The sequence below is a fragment of the Rhinolophus ferrumequinum genome, chromosome 11 (genome assembly GCF_004115265.2).
Source record: "Rhinolophus ferrumequinum isolate MPI-CBG mRhiFer1 chromosome 11, mRhiFer1_v1.p, whole genome shotgun sequence".
Lineage (NCBI taxonomy): Eukaryota > Metazoa > Chordata > Mammalia > Chiroptera > Rhinolophidae > Rhinolophus > Rhinolophus ferrumequinum.
Genome location: NC_046294.1, coordinates 65369740 through 65377818, shown reverse-complemented (window position 1 = coordinate 65377818; position 8079 = coordinate 65369740).

Sequence of the window (8079 nt, the reverse complement as noted above, 5' to 3'; positions counted from 1 at the left end):
TCCATTTTAGAAATATTTTCTTTAATTGTTTCATTGCAATTTATTTGTTCTTTCTGTTCTCCCTGGGACTACTGTTATTTGTCTGTTATTTGTATGTTAGCTATCCTGATTTTGTGACCTATTTTTCCTATTTTATATCCGTATTTTTGCACTATTTTCTGGGAGATTGCTGCAATATTATTTTCTAAACATTCTATTTTTCATTTCTGCTATTATGTTTTGAACCTCTCAGAGCTCTTTGAATATTCTTTTTTACATAACACCTTGGCCTTATGTCATGGATGCAATATCATATCTCTCTGAGGATATTAATGATATACTTCATTTCCGACTTTATTTTCTCCTTGTATAATTGCTGCTTCCTCCAAGTTACCTGTCCCTGTTTGTTTTAGTCTCTGTTTTAGTCTCTTCAGCTTTCCTCAATCTTCAGGTGATCCTTGACTATCTTGCCCTATCTAGCATTAAAGAATATGAATCTGTGCACATAAGTGGGACTTACTGACTGGAGGTTTCACTGATGGGTGATCTGTCTGGGCTGTTTAGTTGGGGAACCCCTGATGTCAGTATTTTAAGATCTTATCTCTTGAACTGCTCAGATTCTCCATGGGGTCAGTCTTTCAGCTTCCTCCTGGAGGATTTCAGTCTGATGCCAGCACCCCGGGAAATGAGTGGGAGAAGAAAACTGAAAACTCAACATGAAGTATGTAAGTATTCATGAAGTTCTCTTGTTTCAGTATGGTGGTCTTGCCCTCAGTTGTGCTTCGTACCTTCTAGTCTAGAGAGCCTCTTTGACTTTTCCAGAGAATTACCTCTAGTCGTCATCTGGGGTGGGGGGCATCTATCTAGCTGCTCAGAACAGGGGAACTGGAGGTCTAACTACTTTATATTTATTGTGGTAAAATATAGATAACATAAAATTCACTATTTTAACCCTTTTTTAAGTATACAATTCAGAGGTACTAAGTATATCCGCAATGTTGAGTAGCCATCACCACTATCCATTTCCAAAAGTTTTTCATTATCCTAAACAGAAACTCTACCCCTTAAACCCAAGTTCCCAATTTCTCCATTCTAGTCCCTGGTAACCTCTATTCTACTTTCTGTCTCTATAAATTTGACTACTTCTTGAAGTGGAATCATACAGTATTTTCCCTTTTGTGCCTAGCTCATTTCACTTAGCATAATGTTTTTAAAGTTCATCCATGTTGTAGTATGTGTCAGAATTGCATTCTTTTTTAAGAATGAATAACATTCCCTTGTAGATGTATACCACATTTTGTCTATCTATCCCTCTATTGATGGACATTTGGATAGTTTCCACCTTTTGCCAGTTGCCAATAATGCTGCAATAAACATTGGTGTACAAGTTACCTGTTTGAGTTCCTGCTTTCAAGTTTTTTGAATAATTTTGACAATTAAGTTCATCAACTTTTTGCCACAATGTTGGTAATCTTTTCTGATATCAGAGGGATTATTCATTATGAATTTGTACCAACTGAACAAACAGTTAACCAAGTTTACTATTGGGAAGTGCTGAAACTCTGCGTGAAAAAGTTAGACAACCTGAACTTTTTGCCAACAATTCATGGCTCTTGCATCACGACAACGCACCAGCACACATGGCACTGTCTGTGCAGGAGTTTTTAGCCAGTAAACAAATCACTGTATTGGAACATCCTCCCTACTCACCTGATCTGGCCTCCAATGACTTCTTTCTTTACCTGAAGATAAAGGAAATATTGAAAGGAAGACATTTTGATGACACTCAGGACATCAAGGGTAATATGACGACAGCTCTCATGGCCATTCCAGAGAAAGAGTTCCAAAATTTGCTTTGAACAGTGGACTAGGCACTGGCGTCAGTGCACAGCTTCCCAAGGGGAGTACTTCGAAGGTGACCGTAGTGATATTCAGCAATGAGGTATGTAGCACTTTTTCTAGGATGACTTTGCGAACTTAATTGTCAGATGTCGTATACCTAGAAACGAAATTGCTGAACAGTAATTCTATATTTTTAACTTTTTGAAGAACCTTCAAAGCTTTTCAAGTGGCTGTACCATTTTACATTCCCACCAGCAACGCACAAGGCTTCCAATTTCTCTACATCCTTGCCAACATTTGTTCTTTTCCCTTTTTCCTTCCTCCCTTCCTTCCTTCCTCCCTCCCTCCCTCTCTTCCTTTCTTCCTCCCTTTCTTCCTTCCTTCCTCCCTAGCTATCCTAATTAGTGTGAAGTGATATCTCTGTGTTGTTTTCATTTGCATTCCTTAATGACTAGTGATGTTGAGCATCTTTTTATGTGGTTATAGGCTATTTGTATATGTTCCTTGGAGAAATGTCTATTCAAGAATTTTGCCCATTTTTGAATTGTGGTCTTTGTTGTTGTTGAGTTGTAGTTCTTTATACGTATGTTTTGGATATTAATCTCTTACCATGGTTTATAAATATTTTCTCCCATTCTATAGGTTGCCTTTTTACTTTGTTGACAGTGTCCTTGATTTTAAAATGTTTTAATTTTAATGTAATCCCATGTATCTATTTTTTCATTTGATACCTATGCTTTTGGTGTCATATCCAAGAAATCACTGCTGAATTTGATAACATGAAGATTCCCCCCTATGCTTTCTTCTAAGAGTTCCATAGTTTTAACTCTTACATTTAGATCTTTGACCATTTGGAGTTAATTTTTGTATTAACATTATAGTGTGATGTAAGTAGGAGTCCATCTTCATTCTTTTGCATGTGGTTATCTAGTTTTCCCAGAACCATTTGTTGAAAAGGCTATTTTTTCCTCCATTGAATTATCTTGACACCCTAGTCAAAGTCAATGGTTCATAAATGTGAGGGTTTATTTCTGGACTCTCAATTCTATCTCATTGATCTATATGTCTATCCTTATGCCAATACCACACTGTTTTGATTAACACAGTAAGTTTTAAAATCAAAAGTGTTGAGGCCTCCAAGTTTGGTGCTCAGTAACAACATTTAGTGCTTCTTTAATTGCTTTCATAGATGTTTTGTAGTTTTCAGGGCAAAAGTTTTCCATGTCTTGTTAAATTTATTCCTAAGTATTTTATTCTTTTCGATTGTATTGTAAATGAAATTTTCTTAATATAATTTTCAGTTTACTCATTGGTAATGTTTAGACATACAATTGATTTCTGTATATTGATCTTGTATTTTGGGGCACTGCTAAATGTATTTATTAGTTCTAATAGTTTCTCTAGGGGATTCCTTATGCTTTTCTATATACAAGATCCTATCATCTGCAAATAGATGCATTTTTACTTCTTTTCCAATCTGGATGCCTTTTATTTTATTTTCTTGCCTAAATGCCCTGGCTGGAATCTCAAGTATAATGTCTAATTGAAGTGGTGAGAGCAGACATCCTTGTCTTGTTCTTGACCTCAGAGAGAAAGCATTCAGTCTTTGACCATTAAGTACGATGTTAGTTGTGGGATTTTACAGATGCCCTTTATCAGGTTGAGGAAGTTCCCTTTTTCCCCTAGTCTACTGAGTGTAATTATCATGAAAGTTAGCTATAACTCTTTGCTGTTTTTTTTTCATTAGTTGCTTTAGTGTTTATCTTTAACTTTTCACAGGCTACCTTCAAATGAGAGTATACCACTTCAGGTATAGTTTAAGAACCTTCCGTTTTTCCCTCCCAGCCATTATATAATTGTTGATACACATTTTACTTTAAGATACGTCATAAACTCTATAAAAATTGTTAATATTTTGGTTTAAACAGTCAATTATCTTTTCTAAATACTTATTTTATAAATCTGTATTGTAACATTTACTTGTAAATTTAATTTGTGAGACTACTTAGGGCATTTTGACAATCACAAACATTTGAAATGATGTTTTTTATATGACTAATAATTTTTTTATCACCTTGATTATCTTTAAGTGTTATGTATACTTATATTGTTGTGTAACAGATCTCTAGAACTTTCTCATCTTGCAAAACAGAAACTTTATACTCATTGGAAAACAACTTCCTATTTCCCCCTTCCCTCAGCCCCTGGCAACAACCCATTCTATTTTTTGTGTCTATGAGTTTGAATACTTTAGATCTCATATGAGTAAAATCATACAGTATTTATCTTATTGTGACTGGCTTACTTCATTTAGCATAATGACCTCAAGAGTCATGTCTTTTGTGACAGGATTTTCTTCTGTTTTAACACTTAATAATATTCCAATTTATGTATATGCTACATTTTCTTTATTCATTCATCTGTCGATGGACATTTGAGTTGCTTCCACCTCTTAGCTATTCTGAATAATGCTGTAACTGATGTGGGTGAACAAATATCTCTATATATTCTGGATATTAACCTTTTATCTGATACATGATTTGCAAATACTTTGTCCCATTCTGTAGTTTTCCACTTCAAACTCCTCCACATTGCTATTATTTATCTTCTGTATATTGATTTTTTTCTTTCCTTATCCCTATACTGATTATTTAATTTCTATTCAAAAATATAAAATCCTTCCCTTTGCCACGCTAAATATTTCAAGCTTATATGAGTCTACTTTTCCTTTGTGACCTATTTTCTTGACAAGATCATTTGGTCTCTAGTTGCTCACACCCAATTCACTTTTCAATTGCCAATAGTCTGTTTCCACTCGCACCACTTTATTGAATTCAGTCTTTTGAAGGTTGGCAAGTAAGTCTTACTTTCCAAATCGAGATATGCTCTCTCATGTCTTTTTACCTCTCTCATAGCATTTAACAGTGATTTATACCCCATTTTCCTTGAAAGTCTCTTCTTGATTTCCAAAACTGCATTTTCCTGACTTTCTAGCTACCTCTCTAGTGGCCATATCCCTGTTACTGTCACCACTCTTTTCAGAATTCCAAACTCATCAATGTAGACATTCCTTCATGTCCCCTCTTTGCTCTTTTCTCTCCTTTTGTTATTTCATTCCATCCCAACACTTTTTTTTAGCACCTTAAGGTGCTGTGCCTCTTAAATACTTCCAGAACCAATCTTTATCCTGACTCCAATCTTACATTTCTAACTGCTGGTTGAACATACCAGTCATGACACTTTGGAGCAGTGAGAAGCCTAGAGATCATCTAATCCAGTAGATTTCAGCCCCTGGAGACAGAGCACATGCTCCTTTATCTCAAGCAGCTGCACTTATTTCTGCATTGTTTGTTCATTTAATAGGTATTTATTGAATGACTCCTTAATGTCTTCTAGACATTAAAAAGGTATTAAGATATTATGAATAATTTGATGCCAGTAAATTTGACAATTTTAATGAAGTGTACAAATCACTTAAGAAAACACAACTTTCCAAAATGGGCACAGGAAGAAATATAACCTTAATAGAAGTAGTTATAGAAATATAACTACTAAAGATACTGAATTCAAAATTAAAACCTATCCCACAAAGAAAACCTAAAGCCTCACTATTGAATTCTTCCAAACATTTAAGAATGATATAACACCAATCCTACCCAAACTATTCCAGGAGTTAGAAAAAAAATGTTAATACTTCTCAACTTGTCTTTATACAAAATCTGAAAGAACACTATAAAAAAGGAAAAGAATAGGTTAATTTCCCTCATGAAGACTTATTCAAATACTAAATAAAATATTAGCAAATATAACCTAGCATGTTAAAAAATGGATAACACATCATAATAAAGCTGTGATTGTTCTAGAGATGCAAGATTTGTTTAACATTTGAAAATCATGCAATGTAATTTTCTGAATTAAGAACATTTTTTAAAAAGGAAGAAATTAAACTGTTTTTATTATTAGCCAACATGGTTGTGCACATAGAAAATTCAAATGAATGTATAAACTCTTAGAATTAATAAACTTATTAAGGTCACTGGACATAGTCAATAAGGAAAAATAAATTTTATTATTCTATACAGCAACAAATAAATAGAAAATAGAATGTAAAAAACAATATAATAAAAACAGTATAATAAAAAACAGTATAATAGCATTAAAAGCCACCAAATACATAAGAATAAATCTAAGAAAAAACCTCCGCTTATATACTCTAAAACATTATCAAGAAAAATTCATGAATATCTAAATAAATGAAGGAATATGTTATTTTCAAGAATTGTAACAATACTATAATGATGTTAATTTTCCTCAAATTGATCTATTATATAACTCCAATCTAAATCTCAGCAGGGCTGTTTCAAAATAGAAACTGAAAAAGGATTCTAAAACTGAAAAGGAAACGCAAAGGGCCACGAATGGCAGAAGCAACCTTGAAGAATAAAAGAAAGTTGGAACATTTATATTACCAGATAGCAAGATTTACTGTCAAGCTACAGTATTACAACTGTGGTATTGAAGGAAAGATAGATCAATGGAACAAAATAGAGTTTAGAAACAGACCCAACTATAAATGATCACCAGATGTATAACAAAGGTGTCACTGCAATGTAGTGTGTGTATGTGTGTGTGGGTGGTGGTGGGGGGATGGTGGTGGCAATCTTTTTAATAAGTGGTATTGGATAAATTGGATATTCATATGGGAAAAAATGAACCTTGCCTCCTACCGCACACTAAACATAAATATCAACTTAAAATGGATTATAGCACTAAAGGTAAAATCCTAAAGCTAGAAAAGAACAATGAAAAATATGTTCATGATCTTAGGGTAGCCAAGCATTTCTTAAACAGGAAAAAAAAAGTGCTAACCATAATGAAAATTGATAAATTAACAATCATTAAAATTAAGATATTCTCTTCATGAAATCACCATTAAGAGAGTGAAAATGCAAGACACAGATTGGAAGAACATTTTTGCAATCCATATATCCAAAAAATGACTAGTGTCCAGAACACATAAAGAACTCCTACAAATCAATAAAGGCACACAACCTAATAAGAAAATGGAGAAAGATGAACAAGCACTTTACAAATGAAGAGATCTAGGTGGCCAATCAGCACCTAAAGAATTGCTCCACATCATTAGTCATCAAAAAACTGCAAATTAAACATACAATGAGATATTACTACTAGAATGGCTATTTAAAAAACCCAACAAGGTGGCAGTAGGAAGGGTTGGAAGGATATAGAACAATTGGAACTCTCATTCATTGCTGCTAAGAGTATAAATTGGTACAACCACTTTGGAGAACGGTTTTGACGATTTTTATTAAAGCTGAATATAAATATACCCTATGGCCTAGCAGTCCTAACACTAGGTATGTACAAAAGTGCGTAATGTGTACACCAAAACCATATTCTAAAACATTCATGCCAGCACTATTCATAAAAGATCCAAATTGGAAAGAATTCAAAGGTCCTTCAAAAATCAACAATGTGTGTGTGTGTGTGTGTGTGTGTGTGTGTGTGTGTGCATATAGTATTGTGTGTGTGTAAAGTATTATATGTATCAAATCATGGAATACTCTACAGCAATGAAAAAAACCTCTGCTACATGCAAAAATATGGATGAATCTCAGATGTATTATTGATTAAAAGAAGCAAACACAAAAATACACATAATAAATGACTCCATTTACGTAGGCAAAATGAAACAATTGTGACAGAAATTAGAATAGTGGTTCCCTTTCAAGGAGCACTGAGAGGGAGCACAAAGTAGACTTTTGGGGTGCTGGTTGTGTTCTATATCTAGATCTGGGTCATAATTACATGGTGTGTTCCCTCTGTAGAATTCATCAATATTTCTGAACTTTACTGTTTTCTACACCTCTACAGACTATACAAAATTAAGTATATTTTAGTTAGAAAAAATTGGTCTGAAAATTATTTTACTCATAAAAAAGTGTGGTTTATTTTGATCAAATAATAAAGAATTATGCAATTGTGTTTTTTTTCTGTTTTTGTCTCCAATATCAAAAGCTTGGAGATAATTTAATTGTCAATTGCAGTAACCATACTATTAATTTAGGTGATGTATTTCCTTTTTTCTCCTAATGTCTTTTGGTTTTCTAATTATTATATGTGTGTTTTCAGTTATGCACCACTCAAATTTTGGAGGGATAAATTATTGATAAAAATTAGTATAAAATTTACTGTTTTATCCAGGGACCTGTTATTACAATTTTTCTTTTTTTAATT